At 46.0% G+C, this 22,734-nt stretch overlaps 1 protein-coding gene across 2 annotated transcripts in view; it reads left to right on the plus strand.

Annotated features, from left to right (window-relative positions):
- LOC142904880 (cytoplasmic phosphatidylinositol transfer protein 1-like) overlaps nt 1–22,734 on the plus strand; it is a 52,106-nt gene that overhangs the window by 11,502 nt on the left and 17,870 nt on the right. The gene's annotated exons all lie outside the window — the stretch shown is intronic.

Raw genomic sequence — 22,734 nt, forward strand, 5'->3', positions numbered from 1 at the left:
TCGCTCCGCCTGATCCCTGGAATTTTGATCCCTCGCCTGACCTGGACTTCGTCTCAGCCTGTTTCCCTGGTTCTGATTACCGTGAGCAGCATCTGCAACCAAACGTAGCGTTCTGCTGCTGCGGCCACGTGAAAGTACGATCTGGCCAACCAATGGATTCAGGGAGCAGCAATCCCTCTCCACTTGACAGATTGGAGAGGATTGAGCACACCCTTCAGCGCCATGAAGAGCCGATCTCCTCAGCCTGCTAGTCACCTCAGCCAGGCCAGACGGACCACAGCGTTGTCAGCGTTAGCCGAGCAGCCCCAGGGGCTAGTGTCCTCCGGCGAGTGATCCAATCCGTCGGTTCTGCCAGAACGTACAGTGCAGATCCTGAGACCTGCGGTCCTTTCATCACAAACTGCACTCAGCTCTTCACTCTACAACCACGCAGCTTCTCCACCGAGCTAGCCAAGGGAGCTTTCGCCATCAATCGTGTGTCTGGTCGTGCTCATTTGTGGGGAACTGCTGAGTGGGAGTGTCAATCTCCTGCCTGCCAGAGTTTGTCTGCCTTTGCAGGGAAGCTTTGCAAGGTTTTTGGACTTCTTCCCAGCCAACCTGAGTTAGCAAGAACGCAAGAACGCTTCAACCTGAGCTGCAGAGTTCCATCCGCTCTGGCTGGCGGATTCTATAAAGGACGAGTTGGTGTACCATGAAACCTCTTCACTGGATGCCATTGTTGACTGCGAGTACAGAAGAGAATCAGCCTTCCAGTCCATGTCGGAGGGAATACTCCAGCCCGCCAAAGTTGTCGCTGCTACCTGAACCCATGAGGCTGGGTCGAACCTCTCTCACTGCTTCCCTCGTGGTTAGCACGACACTCACAGCGGTCCAGTCTGGTTCCCGGTTCACTTTTTGAGCCTTTGTTCGGCGCTGGTCCTCTTTTCCCACGTGAAGGGATATGCCAGAAAAGGTTGCACTTCTATCGCAGCTAAATGAATTTGGTTCGACTGCAACCAGAAAAGACACAACCAAGGACAATGTGTGGTGAATTGGAGGTGGGGCACAACAAAAAAACAAGAGTCCGTTGGGAGTTTTTGCAGTGGGTCACCAACAACACTATGATTTTGTACGTCACCGCAGTATTTCTGTCCCTGTAGCTACTGTGCATGTCAACCCAGTGTCCGGAGTATTGTATTGCGGTATATGGACCTTAATCTGATGACGCTCGCAGCCTCCAGGCAGTCGATTAAATGTGGAGGGATTAAGAGGAAGGAAAAAAAAAAAACTCCATCATCCATTTCTCAAGGGGCCCTCTGAGTGCGTTGGCTCTCCTCGGCTTGGTATTCCCAAATTCAGGTATAAAGACCATTAGGCTGCATTTGCAGAGTTATTTTTGATCTGTTCTGTTCTTCCGAGTCGTCTCGTCAATGTCTGCTGACTACGTTCTGGCTGTTGGGGCTTGTGATACCTTTGACCGCCTGAAAGAGGTTCAGTCACACCGAATTGACGGTTACTCAACAGAAATTGTCCCTCGGCTGTCAAACACTGGCTACGTGTGAAGGTTTTGCTAAATAAAGCTCGGCAGCGCCACCCAGTTTCCATAACTACAACATCCTGAAGAGCGCTGCCAGTCATTTCGAGTGGAAAGCACTTTTACCCGACATTTATTTGATTAATTCACGTTCAAGTCTCTCACTCTCTCTCACTCTCTCTCTCTCACTCTCTCTCTCCCCTCCAGCTTTAGTTTACCCTCACTTCACTTTCCAGGTTTTACAGCCGTGGAAAGGCAAACAGTGTGCAGATGTAGCTGCTCTTTAAAAAGACTTAAGGGGCTCTTAGCATGCTGGCCGCTCGGCTTTAGAGTCCAGCTTCACCCTCTGCCCCTGGAGAAACAAAAAACCAAAAACCCTGACCTAAAAATCACTCGCTAGTAACAGAATTTGCTTTTTTTTGGTTGTTTTGTTTATGCAGTAATTTATAAGAAGACATTTTTTTTTCGTTGGAGAAAATCTGAAACATTTTTTTTTTTTACCCCGCACCCAGTGGAGACTAAGAGGAACCAATCACGACAAGTATGACCTGTGTACATCCACCTTCCTGCTCTCCCTCGCTATCTCACCATTTGTTTTCATTTTTTCCGCTGCCGTGATTCTTCCTACATCGGCCGTCTTCCTCGTTGCTTTCTGACCCCCTAAAATGTTCCGCTTTCTCTGGTGTTGACATGCTGCTGATCGCTTCCCACACGCGTTTCTTTTTCGTGTGTGTGTGTGTGTGTGTGTGTGTGCGTGTGCGTGTGTGTGCGCGCGTTTTTTTTCATGTCTTTGAAAGTAGATGAATCACTTCCATCCCACATATTTCTCTCTCTGGATATATATGTGTATATATATATATATATATTTTTTTTTTTTTCTTCTTTTTTTTAAATGCCTTGAGCCACAAATCCTGGAATTCACTGGTGGGCTGTTGACTAATTTTTCCTGATGTGTCGGTGTGTTACAAAAAGCGTTAATGTAAAGAAAGGAACACACACACACACACACACCCCCAGGTCGAGCTTCTTCTCGCTGATGGAAGTGTGAGTGATGCTGTGCGTCACCTCCTCAACCCCGACCTGCTCAGCTGCCTCCGCTGTATCGAGTTCCGCTGAACAGTCGGAGGCGATGCTGGATTTTTTTTTTTCGGAAGCTTGCGATCTCTTCTGGAAGTGCTGCGTGTCGCTGTTCCATGAAACCCGATCCACCCTTAAAACTGAGGGGTTTTCTGTTTTTCACATTCAAAATCAACCAGAAGTTTCTGTTTGATTGACTTCCTGTGCTGCCTGCCCGGTCTTGTGCTGAATTTGCTGCGTTGCGCAGGAGGGCTGCAACGATTTGTTGACGTTGTCGACAAAAATCGATAATGAAAATATAGTCGACAATGAATTCCTTTGTCAACATTGGTCGCCAGACGTGTTCTTTTTCCGGTACAGTGAGCCATCTCACTTCATTACAATCTCTGCCGAGAGTCGCACGTGTGTAATGGCGTCTATTGCATTCACTTGGCAAATAAAAAAAATATATCTGTTTTTCAGTGTAATTATTTCTGTTTTTCGTGCAATTTTTTTTCCAGACCAGTTTTTCGTGCTAATTTTCCCGCCCTGTTTTTTTTCTTTTTTTTTTTTTTTTTTTCAAATCCCACGAGAAAACAGACACGTGACTCTAAGGCATGGATGTGCTCTACGGTGGTGACACGTAACCAGTCTGAATGCACTTCAAATGCATCACTTTGTATCCATGGAGCATGCCATATTTATCAAATTGATCCCGAAGAAACGCTGCAATGTCGAGAATATCTGAATGGGCTTTCCTTCGAAACAACCGCAAAGTCCTCAGATGCCTACGTAAAGTTGATAAACTTTATTGTAATGCCATCTATGTCACTTAAAGACAGGACTATTTCCCAGTGTCTCAAACCCATGTCAAAATAGAATTTGATTGAACTGAACAAGCTGGCCATGTTGGCTTCCATTATATCCAGCGCTCAAGAAAAGAATGCATGCAATTGTTTCCGATGCTCTCTAACCTCGGGAAAACAGGGCAGAAAAAAAATAGCACGGAAAATATAAATAATTACACTGAAAAAACGAGATTTTTTTTATTTGCCAAGTGAATGCAATACGCTTCTGTACCCATCTTTCTTGTGTTAGTTATCATCTGCCACATAGTTAAAGCAACCTCATGCTAAATTTAAGAAAAATGTAATAATTCTCAGATTAGTCGACTAATCATTTCAATGGTGACTAGTCAACTATTAAAATAGTATATATTTATATGTATATATATATATATATATATATATATATAAATATATATATGTCTAAAAATATAAGTATACATACATACACATAAATATATATATATGCATATGTATGTACATATATATATATATATATATGTATATACGTGTATGTATATATATATATATATATATATATATGTATATATATATATATATATATATATATATATATATATTTTTTTTTTTTTTCTTTTTCAATTTCTAACTACAATAAAAGAACAGCCTTGTCAGGAGGTTGCAGCACCAGGTTTTCTCCGACTCGGTTTCATGATTTCACAATGTGGAAAGAAATACAAACAGAAAAACGTGTCATCAAGGACATCAGAAGGTCATCGATGCGGCCTGTCTCTGGCGGAATCTGCTGACGAGGGCCGAGAATTCTACGCGAAAGTGGCCCGCTTTTTGTGTGTGTGTGTGTGTGTGTGTGTGTGTGGCTGTGTGTGGGAGTGGGCGGTGTTGGAGGGGAGCGTTTCCTTCTACCGCTGACGCGGCACAAATGCAAACAGTGAAGGCACTGACGTGTTTTGCAAACGTTGATGCCGGGCAACTGCTGCGTCGCTGCTTGTTTGCAGCGCCAGGAAGGAACCGCCGACCACCGAGGGCCATAAACCTGCCGCTAATGGGCCGCCAGTGGTCAACGTCAAGGAGCCTTATCAGAGAGAGGAGGCATTAAAATCAGCACGAGAAGCTTGTGATGCAACGTGAAATCAAGAGGGTGTGTGAGTGCGTGAGTGCTTGTTTTCAGGTTGTTGCGTCACAACTAAATTAGTCGTTTTCTCCTCTCTTAAAAAAACACTTTGAGGTCGTCGTTGAGCTGTGCATCGCCACTGACCTCCCGATACCGTACAATTCAATGTTGATATTGTTGGAATGAGACATTTGACATCATGCATCATGTCATATTGTGCTATTATATTGCTCACATTACATTTATATGTTGGAGTTATTACATTGAGTTGTGTGTATAAATGTATTTAACGTTGCTACATGTAGTGCTTTGGTGTATATTTGCCGATCATGACCAGTGCCCTGGGGGTCGTTGAAAACCTTGTGAGCAAAGACTGTGTAACGCATTCAGCCTCACGACCAGTGACCTGGGGTGACCAGAGAGTGGTCCGCTGAAGGAATTGCCTTCGCGACCCGAGACCTAATGTGTTACACAGTCGTTGCTCACAAGGTTTTCAACACCCCCAGGGCACTGGTCATGATCGGCAAATATACACCAAAGCACTACATATACAGTAGTAACATTCAATACATTTATACATTCAACTCAGTATAATAATTCCAACATATAAATGTATTGTTACCAATATAATAGCACAACATGATATGATGCACGATGTTAAATGTCGGATTCCAACAATATTTAGCTATAACACCAATTTTGCTTTGGTCATGGAAGAGGTTCTCAAAGAGCTAATGCTGTAAATTCATTTGCATAAGCAACCCTCTAACATGGGGCATAATTAAGTATTAATATTTACATTAAGAAAGAACTGACCATTAAACAAATAGTTATGCAACATGTGCTTTTTATTGAAAGACCTAGACCAAGGTCAGACCACACCACACCAGGCCAGGCCAGACCTAGACCCAGATCCATGGACACTAAACATACAAACACTGCAGTGATTGTCTCACAACGCTGTAGTGCTAAAGTGCATTTAAAACAAAGCTCGGTTGTCTAAAAACATCTGGACAATCTAAACCCAGTTGTAAAGTGCATGACACCAAGGCCCCTTCATCGCCACTTGCTGGGTACCGTAAGATTTCTCTGCAGGAACAGCAGCTGATCAACATGTTCTGGAGTGAGGCAGCTCCTTTTGGCTGTACTTACGTCACCAAGAGTTGAAAATACCCCCTCTGAAGGTACACTGATCCCTGGCCCACAAAGATAGCGCTTTGCTTGGCCAGCGAGACGAGGGGTAACTCTCCTCATGCTTCACCCACCAGCTCAGTGGATTCTCAGAGAGTGAGAGAGGGTCTGCTTCTCTCTATCCTTTCACTTCAGCCTCTGCGCTTCTCACTAGTGCAGCTGGTGGTTTTAGCTTGTAGGCTGGACCCAGGAGAGACATGAGTGCAGAAGGAGCCTCTTTGGACCTCTTTGTTTGGGGGAGGATCAGCAGCATTAGCAGCATCAGCAGCAACGGAGTTGTCTTCCTGCTGTGCAGAAACAGCACAAGCAAAGATAAATATTCATGATCAGGATAATAAATTAATTGTGCGTGCCTGTCTGTGTGTGTGTGTGTGTGTGTGTGTGTGTGTACAAATACAGTAGTAATGTACAATAAAACTCATTAACTTAGATCGGATGCATCCACTTGCTCCAGATGAGCAGCTTCCGTCAAGATTGTAGTCAACCTGGGGAAGGTGTCTTCACAGGCCTCTGGGGATAAGATGGGCAGAGGACTTAATAAAGTGTCTCTTTTAGTGCCTCCTATCTTGAAAAAGACAACAAGTAATGGATAGCGTCTTTGATTCATTGCATTGGCTTTGCGTACATACAGCTACACATTGTGTATGAGGTACACTTACATGCACACCCCAGTGTATTTTCACTGGTTGGAGAGCTTTCACGACATCGTCTGCCACTGTCGCGTCAGCCAGAGGTCTCGTTCATTCCGGCGCACTTCACGAGAGAGCAGCGCTGCTGTGATAAGATAAGAAGAACTTTATTGTCCACTTAATACACATTAAATTGAAATTCATCTCTGGCACTTGCACACAGACAAAGCGCTCCAGCATTTCCAGCTGCGATAACGGCGCGCGAGGCACTAAACCACGCGAGACTGAAGGTGTTAACCAAACAAAAAGACTGAACGGGTATTGCATTTTAAAATATCGATACTGGGATTTAAGTATCGATTATGGTTTCTAAACGTCTATCGATAAATATTGAAAATAGCGATATTTTTAACCCAACCCTAGGTCCATGTGTCTTTGGATCACATGACCAGAGCGAACAAATCGCTGAACCCTGAATCTGCTGTGTCCAGGTAGCCCAAGCTCCAGTTCCTGGAGGTCACCAGCAGCAGCAGCAGCAGTAGCAGCAGCAGCAGCAGCAGCAGTGGGATGCTGGGAGAAGCGGCGGTGGGCGGGGTCTTCTCTCAAACACTTCCACTTGGTTGGAAATGTTGTCGTTCGTGATCTCCATTCGGGATAAAAGTGCGATTTCCGCCAAAAAGGCCAGAATAGCTGCAAGTCCATTAACAATCCGAGCCGGGTCTTTTCTTCTGTGGACTCGGATAAAACTGCTGCTGGCACCAAGTTTAGACCGCAGGAAGAGAATCCAGTTTGCAAGAATCAGCCTCTTCTTCTTCCCCCGTCCATCTGCCTCCAGGCCCCTCATGCTCTTTGTGTTTTCTCTGATAATAAAAAAATGTTCAGTGCAATATATATATATATATATATATATATATATATATATATATATATATTTTTTTTTATCCCTCTGTTGTTTTAGCTGTTTTCAGGCTAGTGGAGCTGCGGTTGCCTCAGCGTGTCGTCCTGCTTTTCTAAAGGCACACCGTCGACTTCTTGCTGATTCCGACCTCAGGAAACCCCTCAAAAAAAACAAACAAAAAAACCCATCAATTTGCGTAACAGGCTTTTTCAATTCATAACGGTGCTCTTTCATTTTCTAATAAATCTTGAATGAACAGAGGTACGAACAAACCAAAGCAAAGCCTGATGTGGCCTGCGGTAGCGCCTGATGCTAAAGCTAACATTCTTAAACAAACGTTGGAAACAAAAAATGTTTGTGAGCATGCAGGTTTTTTTTTTACCATCTTGCTTTGCTTGTAAAAGAATCCAAAATCAACAATTAAGTATTATATAAGAGATGAGACGGGGGGCTCCCCTCGTGCCCTCGATAGACACCGTCGTCAGTGCATTCACGCAGCGAAAGGAGAACGAAAAGGCGACTACGGGGAGGTCAACAGGGTCGACCTCCGAGTGAAGAAGAAGAAGAAGAAGAAGAATTGATTTTGAAAAATAACATTTAATTGCCGCTGTTATTTACATTCATCAATCAAACTAAATAAATAGATACATAAATAAATAAACAAATAAAACTTTTACATAAGCGCGTCACTAAAAAATAATTCCCCCTCTGTCACTGCGCACAACGCACCATTAAAAGTCCACATTTAACTAAAAAAAGAAATCCAAGTCCCCTGCTCTCTTGTAAAACATGAAATCAACACGTAGTCTGGACTGGATCAATTTCTTGCTTATGACCGATGGATCGACCAACGGAAGAAGAAGACGAAGAAGAAGAAGAAGAAGAAGAAGAAGAAGAAACCTGATGGGGAACTAATGGAAGTCATTGCTGCTTCTGCAGAGACTCATGGATTTTTTTTTTTTTCAAACCTGCATGTTTGCGGACGGATGACGCAGGCGTCGGTTCAGGGAGCTGAGAAGTGATCCAGAGGGCCGAGACTCACACTGGGCCGGAATGTCGAGTTCCGTGTGTGTTTGTTTACCCCAAAATACCACTCTCCCTCCGCCCCCCGGCCCTCCCCCGCGGCCTCTCCTCGGCTTTGCTGAGTGAACATGTATGGAAAGCGGAAACTTTAGGAGGGAAAGAGGACGAAGGATCCGGGATCCTGATGCAGCAGGAAGTTGTTGTTGTTTTTTTGTGTGGAAAATCTGAAATTGTTGCCAGAAAATAAACTTTTGGCCTCGTAAAGTTGGTTATGATTCCTTGTGCGATCGTCAGTGAGAAGAAGCCCTGTGGCTGTCAGTCGGTGGGGTCGTAACTTCTGATAAAGTATGACAATAACCTGAAAATAACAAGTCAGGAGGTTCCATATTTTCTCCTCAATTCAGGCTGAACGTTGAAGTTATTATGGCCGTTCTGACGTCGTGTCGCTCAGACCTGAGCGGAGCGATCCTTTTATTTTAACAGTTACAAAACGGGACGGTTTGATCAGCGTCATGGAAAAATCTGCCTTTTGCTTGCTGTGAAAGACATTTCGGGTACACTCGTCCCGTGGTGGGACGGGAGAAAGTGGTTTGACCTGATTAACTTCACTTTTTATAGTCGGAGGCGACATCAATGAGCTGGTTGGGGAAACTTTCAAGAAAACAAAGTTTTGATATTTCAGAAACGCAAGATATTCACAGAACTTTTTCGACAGGTACTTGTGCTTATAAAATGTGAAAATTCGAGAAAAAGAAATTTCAAATATTGAATCGAGTCCCAAAATTGTTCTCAACTTTTGACCGCCTAGTGCAGGCATTGGCAAACTATGGCCTGGGGGCCATATGCGGCCCATTAAGCTTTTTAACCTGGCCTGCCGAACTTGAAGAAAATATTTCAGTTATTTCCAGTGTTTTAAGAGTCATTTCAATAAAGAGCTAAATGCTGTGGGGCTTCAAAGGCATGTTTTGTTGGAACTTTGTTTGGGTTCATTTTCAATAGACATTAAAGCACGTTTTACACATATATCATGTCATATTTTTCCTGAGTTCTGTTTCCTGGCCATGGATCTTGTTTCCCTTTGGCCCTCATATTCACTTTTAAAAAAAAGGTCTGATTTTCTCGATGGATCAGCGAGAATTTACATTTGAAATTGAATACAGATTTTCTTTTTTTTGAGGACTTTGAGGCAGAAATATTTGAATATAGATGTATGCGTACCTCTATTTTTCAAATAATCTGCTTGAGGAGTTTCCCTCCTCTGCCGTCACCTGTCTGGTTCTCATGTTTTGAAAACGACAGCCCCGAGCGACGCTGTTATGGAAACGTGGCTCGTTTATTATTTAGCCACGGAAGGTCAAGGACTTAAGCACTGAAACTCTCGTTGTCAAGCAATTAAAAAGACACAACAAAGCGGCGCAAAAACAATCACATTGTGCAGCAGCAAATTAAATCTGAAAAAAGAAAAAAGAAAAGACAATACAAAAAACAAAACCAAGTCCGGGGACGAGAAGTAGAAATGGATTGTTGGACAGAAAAGCTTCTGTTTCCAGCTGGAGGTGTTTCCGCTCTTTTGTTTTGCCTCATAAACACTTCAGGTCCAGTGTGTAATGTTTGGAGATTTTGAGAATAAGCAGCGACATCAAGTTAGATTTCAGTGCTCACCCTCCCTTCACCAAGCTTGCCAGTGAACTACAGATACCTGTGCACAAACCCTCGTCCACCTCTTCTTCTTCTTCGTTGGTTTATTTGAGGACGCTAGCGTTCACCCTGACTATGAAATGCGCCGTCATGCAGCTGGATTGTCCACACCAGGCTTCCTTAGAAATACGGCGGTGCAAGATGGTTATTAACTGGGACCAAGAGCCTTATTGATCTATGGATATTCTGTGGGTACGAAAACAAAATCACTTTGCGTTCTTTAGGTTTTTTTTCATTCGCCATTACCAAAAACCTTCCGTTAGCACCACGCCCAGTGACTTAAAACCTCCTGGTTGCAGGGCCATTGGTTGCAAGGGCCATCATTTATCCGATTACTTTTTTAAGTGAAGTCCCACCACTCCTATTTAGTCCATCTATTTTTTTTTTAAATCTGCTTCTGTATGAAAAAGTGGAGAAATGAGGCAGCTCACTCGATTTGCTTGAGTACAATTTGAAGTTTTCTAATTTCTGCTTTTCAAACTCACAACTGCTAATAATCGACAAGACAGTACAGATCGACGGTACAGAACGCGAAGGTGACAGTTGTTGGTGTTGCGGCACACATAAACCAAAATGCGCGTCACAATGTGCACCCACTGCCTCATTCATTCAAAATGTGTTGTCGTAGCCAACGAGTAGAATGTTGCAGTTATGCAATTTGTACGGCCAAAATATGATCCGCAACCTTAACTGTGCAAGACTGCGACACGGCTCGTATCTCGCTGGCTGGCGTTCGTTAGCTCGAGTGGCAGAGGTCTGTTCTCGCGTGGCATTTTCAATCCAGTGAGCGACGCAACTGTAACGGAACCACGGTTAGCGGACAGAGGTGCAAACCGTGGTCACACACGCATACACACACACACGCGCACACGCGCACACGCACACGGCCTGCAGAAGTCGCTCCCCTCGAGGACCTTTATTGCTCGACCTGCAGGCGTCGAGGTACTTGAGAGCTTCAATGAAACACTCCTGTCAGACCGCTGCGTCCGACGGACACAACATCTGCTGCCGGGTACCAGCAAAACCTGCAGACACGCTGCTTTTTTAGTTTTTTTTTTATGTCTACTTGTAACATCTGCTCAATTTTGCAATGAATTTGCTTTTCCCCAAAAAATTCTCCAAAGTTGCTGCTTCTCAGGGACAAAGGTGTGTGTGTGTGTGTGTGTGTGTGTGTGTGTGTGTGTGTGTGTGTGTGTGTGTGTGTGTGTGTGGCCGCACCTGTCCCTTTGGTGACATCACGGCAGGTTCAAACCCACACGTTGCAATGTTCTGAACACCACACAGCAGTGTTTTATTTCCGGGGGGCCTTTAAAAGACGCTGGTAAAGGTTCCCGGAGCGGCGGCTGCAGTCCGAGGAGACGGAGGAGGAGCTGTTGCTGCTGACGGGAGACGAGTGCTACGCGAACAAAAATCCTCCTGTTGCCGCTGTTGCTGCATTCCTCACACAGTGCAGCCCTGCTGACTGCCCTTCATTTGGCTGCCTCAAGGTCCGTGTGTGTGTGTGTGCGCGTGTGTGTGTGTGTGTGTGTGTGTGCGTGCGTGTGCGTGTGTGTGTGTGTGTGTATTGCTGTCTCCTGCTTGTTCTTGGACACATTATCAGATCCTCCTGCTGGGCTTCTCTCTTTGTGGCCCTTCACCTCTCACCCTGTTTGCACCGGTGAGCCTCCATTAGTCGCTTCCAAGAGAATCCACAAGAGGGGGGGGGGGAGTAGGAAGGGGGGGCTGAAAAAAAGAAGCTTTGATTAGCAAAGCTAACGAGCACCCCCCCCCCCTCACTCCCCCTCTTCCCCCTTCAGGCCTCCTTTTATTTCCGTTCGCCCCTCGGCTCGGTTGGCTCGGCGCTCCGAAGCCTCCGTTTCTTCTGTTTCCGAGGCAGCGGGACAGAACTTTTTATCCCGACAGTTGGACGTGTCCTCCCCACTCAGCCCCGCCCCCTGCAGGCCAGCAGCCACAATGCCGTTTGGCTCGCTGGTGCTGCTGCACTTTTTTTTTTTTTAACAGCCTGAGGAGACTGGAGGAGAATATCAACGCCTGCTGCTGGAATTCTTTTTTTTTTTTTTTTTTTTTACCAACCTCGCGGACGTGCTCTTGCAGCGTTAACATCGTTGTTAACCAATTGTTGTTAACCAATTGTTGTTGAAGTCGCTTGTGTGAAAATAGCAGGTTGAGAAAGTTTCTAGCAAATTTTGAGAAAATACAATTTCTTTTGAAATTAAATTTTCAGTTTGTATGGCTTTTTGGTTGTGCAGCGGAGCAGCCGGGAGGTTCAGGTGCCTGCGTGAATTCATGCGTCCATCACTCGGCTGCAAGAACTAACACAACTACCAACACAACTACTACCAAAACTACGAGCACAACTTCTCAAGTTAAATGTGGCTATTTTTGTGTTTTTAATTTCCTTCATTTCTAATTTGTTGCGATAAAGAAAAAACCCTCTTGTGGGATGATGGAGGGGTGACAGAATTTTTTCCCCACATCCGGCCACGTTTCCTCCGTCAGTGTTGCTTTTTCTCATTTTGTGTCATTTTGTCTGCGTGTGTGTTTTTTTTTAAAGGCAAACTGATTAAATTAGATTAAAGGTTAAAGATGAAGTGGCTCCACCTCCCCTCTACACACACACTTGCACACACACTTGCACACACACTTGCACACACACACACACACACACACACACACACACACACACAAACACACACACACACACACACTTGAAGGAACTGCTGACTTGTGCTGTTCTTGCAGCCTCTGTGCAGCCGACTGTGTCGTATCTAGCTTGTCATTGGTTGTTTATGCTGCTTTCCCCAGGGTTTTTTTTTGATGCGGCAGTCGGAGGTCAAAGGTCATTTGAGCACTGCATCTCATGCGATCTTGTCATCAGATGGTCGTGTTCAGTCACGTGAACGCCGCGCCCCTGTCACTCCCCTCCTCACATATATCAGTCTCGGTATATGTGACATCGGTACTGATATCACCCATACCAGTACCAATATCACCCATACCAGTACCGATATAACATATACAAAGACTGATATCACAGATACCAATACCAATATTGCAGATTTGGATATCACAAATACCAATACTGATATCACAAATACTAATAAAAATATCACAGATACCAGTACTGGTATCACAGACACTAATACTAATATTGTAGATATCAATAATTTTATCACAGATACTGATACCAATATCACAGATACCAGTACTGATGTCACAGATACCAATACCAATATCACAGATTTCAATATCACATATACCAATATGGATATCACATACACCCAGACACTAATATCAATATCGCAGATGGCGATATCACAGATACCAATACGGATATTACAGATGCTGAGACCAATATCATATATTCCAAGACTGATATCAAAGGTACCAAAACCAATATCACAGATTTTGATGTCACAGATGCCAGTACCGATATCGCGGATACGAAGACCTATGTTATCTATTCCAAGACCGATATCTCAGATACCAATACCGATATCAAACCTGCAGTGATGGATGACACATGTTGAGTTCTGGATTCTGCACCTGACTGACAAGGCTGATTGACTAACACTTCCACGGCTGCTTTAACTCCAGTGTGCTGACTGAGCTGCAAAGCTGAGAACCTCAGAGAACCTCGGAGGTTCTGGCTGCAGCAGCTCCTGAGGACACAGAGCTGCTTCAGCCAGAGTCGCTGGTGCCAACGTTAAAAGCGGCTGCTATGCAGAAACTATTTGAATTTGTTGTGAATATCTTGAGGTAAAAGTGTGACACACACACACACACACACACACACGCGCAATGAGGGATGTGGTGAAGGGATGAGTGCTGTTTGGTTTTGTGATGTTTGCAGTCGAGCTGAATGTTTTTTTTTTCATTTTTTTGTTGGCTTCTCACAACCAAAATGCATGCAATGGTGCAGGCCCTTGTATGTGTGTGTGTGTGTGTGTGTGTGTGTGTGTGTGTCTGTATGTTTTCAGGGCGCTTTGACGCCGTTCTGGAATGTTCCTCGGGAATGCGGCTGGTCCTTGGGACTCAGTCTGTGTGTCGAGATTCCGCTGAACGTGTCGGCTCGTAAGAACTCAGCGGCTGCATTTCTGTTTCTTTTTCTGTTTCTGTTTCAGGCCAAAACACCCACATTCACTCTGGATTAAGGGCCTAATCGTGTGATATAACACAGCGTAGCTTTATGGTTTATTTAGAGGTACAAACCCAAAACAAAACAATGTTGTTGCTATTGAGCCGCTTCTGTTAGCAAGATTTTATTTTTGCTTCAACAACGATTTCTAAATTGATTTCTAAGTTGATTATCACGACTTAAATCACTAATTAAATTAAATATATTGTCAGAAAATTATGTGTGTGTTTAAATGTAAACAAAATTGCATTTTAATGGCTTCTTAAATTGCACATTTAATTGCGTAATTACATAACATAAGCAATTCACCCGCTGGCGCCTCCTGGTGGTGTGGCTTCAGCAGCAGGTTTCCAGACACTGTCAGACGGCGACTTGGTGATGACGGCTGTTGATCCTGAAGGAGGCAGAAAAAAAACTCACATTGTCTCTGCAAAAAGTAAAAAAACAAGACAAAAAAAGTGATCGGATGAATTGAACGGACCTGCAACATTGAATCAGTTCGGGAATCTGATTCACCTGCGAATCATCACAACACTTGACGGAACGCGTGGTTAATTAATTGCGTTCTATCAAACTCAGGAGGACATGAAAATCATTGTTGAAAGACGAAGATAAAGTGCGCGCGCGTGTGTGTGTGTGTGTGTGTGTGTGTGTGTTTGTGTGCACAAGTGTGAGTTTATGTCTCGGAGTCGACTCACTGCTGCAACTATTATTAGCTCTCTCTGTTTCGGTTGCCTTGGTAGCGCCACAAAGTGTCTGTGTGTGTGTGTGTGTGTGTGTGTGTGTGTGTGTGTGTGTGTGTGTGCACGTGCGTGTGTGTGTGTCTCTAGGTGTACTGTGTTTTTTTTGTTTTTTTCACTTTTAAGTGCCGCCGTCTGCTCCGGACAAAGTTTTGGTCCACACATCAACAGTGACATAATTTCACTTTTTTTTTCTTCCGATTGCGGTGAAGGAATTTTCCCTTTCTTTTTTTCCGTCCGTCTTTCCAACGAATGAAATCATCCGGCGAGCCGGAGGTTCAGAGGGATTAGCGCCATCCGGGCGTTTCTCTGGCAACGTGGGAGACGTCAGTCAAACCTCCGTCTCCTCCTCCAACATGGCCTGTTTTATTTTTGCGGATGATGCGGCGGCGATTTTAATTAAAAATGTTATTTTTGAAACAATTCTGAAGATTCACAGCGTCACTGTGTCGCTGCGTCTCGTTCGTTTGACACATCTTTTGCGCTTTGAGACGCCTTTGGATGTGATTCAGCGCCGTACAAAGACAGTTGATTGATCTTGTTCGGTGCAGCGTGCAGATCGGCCTTCAGGGGGCGCCGCTCTGTCAAGAGCGCACACAAAAACACACACACACACACACACGTGTCTGTATGACTGTTTTTTGAGGACTTCCATCCACACACACACACACACACACACACACACACACACACACGTGTTTGTATGACTGTTTTTTCAGGACTTCCATCCACACACACACACACACACACACACACACACACACACACACACACCTGACATTTTGATTTTGTGTACAAAACAAACAAGATTGTGTGCAGTGCGACCCTGGGGTATGGTCAATGTCTGGTCAAGGTCAAAGGTCAGGTTAACCTGACCTCACACAGACGCCTCTAAACTTCACTCTACATCCCCTTTTGCTACTTTTTATTTGTGTGATTAATTGTACTCGCAGACATTATTTACATAAAAAAAGACATTTGCACCATATTTGTTCTTTTGTTCTGCAAGAATGTGCAGTTTTGTTCCTTATTTGACATATTTTATGAATTGCTTTGCAAAAAGGTTTGCTTATACAAAGAAATGAATAAGATTTGTCTTGCGTAACAAGTTCAAGTCCTGCTGTGACTGACTGACTGAACGTAGCGTTCCTCATTTGCCCGAGTGTGATTGAGTTGCTGCTGCTGCTGCTGCTGCTGCTGCTGCTGCTGCTGCTGTGTTGCTGTTTGTTAAACGACGGCCCCAATGGACGTCAAGTAGCTCCGTCTCCTCGTTGGCTCAGCCAGCGGCTCAGTCTAAGTGTTACCAGATCGTATCGCGCCGCTAAATCAGGCACCGTCGGAACCGGCGGCATCAACACCGTAACTCAATTTGGGTTCGGCCGCGGCTGCAGCTGGCCGGCCGGCCGGCCGGCCGTTCGCACGAGCTAAAGTTTCCTGCCGCTTCGGCCGCGCGAGTCAGGAGATTTTGCTCGAGTTAAGCGCAAAAAGGAATTAGGTTATGGTGTGCGTGCCGAGTTTTTTTTTTTTTTTCTTTCTTTCTTTCCATGAGCTCACGGCCAGTTGGCGACGCCGTGCGTGGAAAAGGTCAGACTTCCTGCTCCGACAGGAAGTCACCGTTTTGCCTCTGTGGGGTGTTTGTTTATTTATGTATTTACTGATTTATTTATGCAGAGCCAACTAAACGACGGCGTGAGTTGGGCGAGAGGAGGCGAGACAGTCGATACGACGGCCGCGTTCCAACTGGCCTGAAGTCGGTGGTCAGACGGCCCCTCGGTGGTCAGACGGCCCCGTGCTGTTTGCGTCTTGAATTAGATGCGAATAAGAAGGGGCTTCATTTGATTTAAATTCATTGTTAGGAAAAAAAATACACGACACAGAACACAGGCTCACGCAAGCAAAAAAAAAAAAAAATAATAATAATAATGATAATCATGATAAAAGAAAAGCCTGTCGCTACTAAAAGAGCAGCCCGCTTGTTGAAGGGCAGCGCTCGATTTTCTTTGAACCTCTCCTCCGACGTGATCAAATGCCAAATTATCAAGTGTCTTTTAATTCACCGGCTTCTGGTGAAATGGAGCTAACAACCTTTCACGCCAGTTGGGCTGAGTGAGTCGCTCAGAAAGTAGCAAACGTCCCAGCGTGACGAGGACGATGAGACAAGGTCGTTAGATGAGCCACTAAACCCAACAATGAAGCGATTCGTTCGGCGTGAGTCATTCGAGGTCCCATTGAACGTTTCATCCCCCAGACTCCAGCCTCAATGCAGTACATCCCCCCACATTCCCACAGATTGCTGTCGGCGAACGTCGGCGAAGGGACATTTAGAATGATGGAGGAGCAACATGGAGGAGGAAGAGGAGGAAGAGGAGGAAGAGGAGGAGGAGGAGAGGGAGGAGAGGTTCACGCTTCCTGTAGGATGAAGTCGCAGCTTCAACTGGATGCTAAAAATAGTACAGTAGTAGTGGACACACACACGCACACACACACACACACACTCACACACGCACGCCCATCAAAGCTGCCTTCACACATTCTGACCTTTTCACTGCAGTTTTGCTCAGTCGGACCTCGCTGTGGTGCGTCGCCGAGCCGAGCCGAGCCCCTCCCCCACTGTAGTACAGTAGACACACACACACACGCGCGCACGCACACACACACTCTGCTGATGCAACACATCCTCGGTGGAGAGCTGGCAGCAGGCTGTTAGCAGCACAGCTGTGTTTTTTTCGTTTTTATTTATTTATTTTTTCCTCCATATGGCTGAAGAGGTGATAAACAGGGAAAGGTCAAAAGGTCGTGATAAACAGATGAGCCAAGTATGAATATTTTTGCAAAAATAAAGAGGGTGATTCCAGAAAAAAAAAAAAAAAAATGAAAGTGGTGGAGGTGATGAGCCAAGGAGCCAATCAAGAGGAGGCAAACACCTGGAGGGACACAAAGTTTTCTTTTTTCTTTTCTTTTTTTGCCCGACGTGAATGACATGTCGCTCCCCCATCTGACGATGGGAACAGTCAACGCCGTCAAACGTTCCCTCTGGCCGCCTTCAAATTCAAAGAGTGATTATTGATTGTTGGTGTTTTTACTGTCGTTGTGCGTCGGCGAGTTTCCGGAGGAGGAGGAGGAGAAGAAGAAGAAGAAGAAGAAGAAGAAGAAGCAGGAAAACAAAAGTGGTGCAGAGGAAGATGAAGCAGCTGCGGAGAAGTGATCGTTTCAGTGCTGCTGCTGCTGGTGTGTGTGTGTGTGTGTGTGTGTGTGTGTGTGTGTTTGGCTTCACTGGGAAGGTCCATATATCAACAGTGGGTGAGAGGAGGTGTGGGCTGGGGGGGGCAGATGCTTTATGAGCATTAGCAATATCCTATATTTCATCTTAGACGCACACACACACACACACACACACACACACACACACACACACACACACACACACACACACACAGGCATGCTGGGGTCCAGTGACTCTCGCCGCTCCTGCAGCAGCTGCAGTCCTCCAACTCTCTTCCAGTTCCGCGGCTCGACCTTGACCCCGGCGCCGCCAGCTTGTTGTCGTCGAGTCGCCTTCAGTCGACAACAACAACAACAACAACAACAACAACAGCAACGCACTCAGTGGGTGTGTACACCTGTCAGTGGCGACGACAGAAAGCTTTGCAAAATGCACCCAGCGACCTCAAAGGTCGTGTAGGAGCCTAATGTCTTTGTTTAAAGTGGCTTATTTCCTGTGGAGTCTGGTGTGTGTGTGTGTGTGTGTGTGTGTGTGAGATTGGGTCCATGACTACATGCCTTGCAGTGGTGGTACACAGAACACAGGGCCAGATCCACAAAGACTGGAGCGCAGCGGTAAAACTGCGCCACACATTTTGCACACTGGATTTCTCCTGAACTCACGCCCAGACACACACGTCTCTCCAAACATCCCCACAGCCCTGAGCACACTGCACGCACACCTTTCCGGGGTCTCTTGTCGTCCTCTTAGAGGGAAACCTCAACATGTTCGCCCCCTAACTGACAGCAGCACGAACACTAATAAACAGGGGAGCACACAGAAAGCTGAACACGCGTCAGGAATGCTGCCATACGAATACGAAATCAACATTTCGCAACTGCAGGTCGCATCCACCGTGCATGGATGGTGCTCGGTTTCATTTTTGTTGCAGTGTGTTGCAGTGTTGTTGCTCTGATTGTGTTTTATTTCCCCCCCCCCATGTCTCAGCAGCAGTAGGAAGTCTCGTCTCCCCTCCGTCTGACTGACTGGCACAGTGTGTGTGTGTGTGTGTGTGTGTGTGTGTGAGACAATGCCATGAATAATAATAATAATAATAATAACAGCTCGGCTGATGAATATTTGTGTGCTGTAGGAGCCGTGCACCCAGGTGGCGCCCTCGGTCAGCCGCCACTTTGTCCTACATTAGCGGCAGCTGACGGCTGCCGGCTCGAGTCGCCGCCGAGGATTTCTGGGACGGTTTGTTTTCACGTCGGCGGCCGACGCAGCCGCTGTCAGACAAGTTGACGTGTAATTCATTTACACACCTCCGTTTGCAAACGTTTTTTGGGCTTTGGAGCATCGTTCAACCAAATCGAATAGGCCGAAGACGGAAGGTTTCTGAAATACTTTGGCTCCGTCTGCCGTGTCCGTCTTGTGAAGGGCCCAGTGGAAGCTCTGGGAACGGTGGGTCGTATCAATCATTGTCACACACATCCACCCAGGTGACCTTCCGAGGAAGACGGACGCTACCGTCGAAACACATCAAGGTTCCGAAATTAGCATCTGAAAATAGTCGTGTCCGCTATAAAAGACACAACGCTAATGACAATATGTATTTTGTGAAGACACAGTGAACCCATCAGTTCATCCAATCAGTTTTGTCCCTGCTGGGTTTCTGTTTGGTTTCTTGCGTCAACCCCTACCCACCGCCTAACCAAGCTCACCGTTGCGTAGCGCTATAGCGCTAAAGCTAGTGAAGGAATAACGATTGAAAACTTTGTCCGCTGAGAAAAGACGTGGCCGTGGTTCATGTCTTTTCTTTTTGTCACTTCCTGTCAAACTGAATATCTCTCAGTTCACTTCCTGACTCTCCATCACCGTCCAAAACAAACCGTGGCAGGTGAGGTTCCTGCTTCCCCCTCCATCACTTCCTGTGTTGCTGGCAGCCAGGACTGTTTTAGTCTTTGTCTTCCCGACACTCAGCCGCTATCACTGCATCTCCTCCCTCTTCATTTTTCCTCCCCCCCACCCCCTTTTTTCAACCCACTCTCTCTCTCTCTCTCTCTCTCTCTCCCCCGCTCTCTTTTGCCTTCACACACTCACACACTAATTACACTCCTGGTCCACCTATTGACTGTAAGGCCTACAGCTGAAGGATAATCTTATCTGCAGAGAGCAGCACAGCTCGCTGCTACCCGCTTGATTAAATGTGCTCCGAAGAGGGAAGTGTGTGTGTATGTATGTGCGTGTGTGTGTTTGTGTGTGTCTTTGCTTTCTTAGTTAACAAAGCCCCTTGTGATGAGCTCCTCACTGTGCAGCTCTACAAGTTCTATGATTTTTTTTATTTACCCAACCAATCGGTCGGCCAGCCAGCCCTTTGTGACCTCACAGAGGGAGCACGTTCTTCGACACTGGCAATGCCCCCTTCAGCCAGGCATTGGCTCTGCCCCTCTTGTGGATGGTGCATCAGTTTTTGACTAGGAGCGTCAAACGGAGGGCTAACTGTGTGCGTGATGACCGAAAAAAAAAGGCGCAACACCTGAAATTTGAATCAGCTGGATGAGACTCCGACTCCGACTGCGTGGGTTCTAAAAAACAAAACAAAACAAAAATCTCTGATTTGGAACGCAATCTATGAAGAAAATTGCACATCACAAATATTAAAAGAAAATCCTTCTCCTGAGTCGACCTGCAGCCAGTTGGAGGCTCTGCACTCTGAGGACGGCGTTTCAATCCATTCGCTGCCCTTTTCTCAGGGACGCTAATGCTACGTGCCACAAGCGGGCCGCTGTGATTGGCCGGTTAGCCGTTAGCCGCGCCGCCGCTCTCTCGCTTAACTTCATCTATTATCTCAACCCGGTTAGTGGTGCAAGCTTGTAAACCAGTTTCAGTTCTTTTTTTGTGTCTGTAAAATCAACTTCTGCTGCCAGGCTGTTGGTTTCTCGCCGTCTTCCTCCCTGAAAGCAGGAAGTGCAGTAACAGTGTCTGGCTGCCGCTGCAGTTGCTGCTGCCGCTCAGACTCGTTGTCCAGAACTTTTAGAGGCCCGGCAGCCGCGCTGGAGCTCTCAACAACTGCCATTAATGCAGGTGGAGGGTGAAATAACAGCACTCTGGCTCTGGCTGCCGCCGTGATTGTGAAAAAAAGAAAGAAAAGAAGACTTGATAGGGAGTGAAAGAATAAATTGGATGAAAATGAACTGGGCTGAAAAATTGAAAAATGTTGCTGGAGTGTGAATGGCAGCTTAGCTGATGTGGAGTGAGGCTTTTCCCGGCTTTTAATGGGGTTTGACTTTGAGGCTGGAGGAGCAGGAGAGAATCACAGGGACGATTAAACTGTTGACGCTCCTCAGAGGTTCGGAGCCTGTCGGCAAACTGCAGAGCCGCCTAATTAAAACTTGACTCGCTTTGCGGTTCTTTACTTACAATCACTTGCAGGATGCCATCCGTCCATCCATCCACAGAAAGTGCTGGGCCGCAAACAGAGGGCTAAGCATCGTGCACTTAAATCGAGAGAGTTTTATTTTTGGACAAATGATGGTTTCAAGCAGGGGTTTAACGGAGTGGAGGGTTTAAATCCCGTCCGTGTCTCTAGTTGGGTTGATTGAACCTGCTGAACCTTCAAACAGACAAACAGAAATCTGCCTCGTTCACTCACCTGTGTGCACTGTAGTGGGTTTTCATGTTATTAGCAGGAGCGAAAAGACCCTTTAAAGCAGTGGTCCCCGGGGATTATGACTGCCTTCACGCGGGCCGGACAGAGACACGCAGCGGGCCGGATGTGGCCCGCGGGCCGTAGTTTTGGGACCCCTGCTTTAAAGGGCTGGTTTGGTAGGTTTTTGGTCTGAAGGCTTATTTATGATTGGTCGCCTGTACACGCACGCGCACACACACACACACACACACACACACACACACACACACACACACACACACACACACACACACACACACACACACAGCTTTTTCTGCTGGCACCTGCTTTTTTTGAATCCAAAGAAATCCATCTCAGTGACCCTGAAGAGTCTCGATGGCTGCAGGAGAAGCAGGACAACTGCTAGCCTGAGCCTTTTTTTTTAAAACATACAGTGTGTTTTTCTTTTTGTCCAGGAAAGGTTTTGGCGGAAGTGTAACACGAGCCCGACTGCTGATTGAGATTTTCTGCAAAAGTAAAACAGAAATAAAGCACTCTGTGGTTGGTGAGTCGGAGGAATAGAAAAGGATGAGAATGAGATGATGAGCGTTGCGAACGTCGCGACGGCCTCATTAAAACCTGGACATATGCGGCAGGGAAACCCAACGCTCGCTGGGATGAGCCAGGAAATCTGCGACCCTTCTGCTCGGAGCGCCGGCTGGACGCCTTGGCAGACGTTTCCACCAGAGACGCTTCGAGGTCCGATCCCAGTCTGACGGCAGCCAGAACATCCATCACCGTCCCACACTGTCCTGTCACACTTCTGATTGGAAAGAGAGTGAGGGGGCGACAGCGGGGGGGGGGGGGGGGGGGGGGGGGTGAGAGAGAGAGAGAGAGAGACGGGGGAGAAACCAACAAGCTGGAACTGGGCCTCGTTAGCGACTCGTGCTAGCAACTTTTTTATCTGACCGAAAAACATTTGCAGGTGCTCTTTTTTTTCTTATTTAGGAGGAGGATGACGAATCACTATCAGCCTGATTAATTGATTGATTGTCTGTCTGTCTGTCTGTCTGTCTT

Source organism: Nelusetta ayraudi, unplaced genomic scaffold, assembly GCF_046127955.1.
Source record: "Nelusetta ayraudi isolate G7.1 ecotype Tasmania unplaced genomic scaffold, CSIRO-AGI_Nayr_v1 ptg000134l, whole genome shotgun sequence".
Lineage (NCBI taxonomy): Eukaryota > Metazoa > Chordata > Actinopteri > Tetraodontiformes > Monacanthidae > Nelusetta > Nelusetta ayraudi.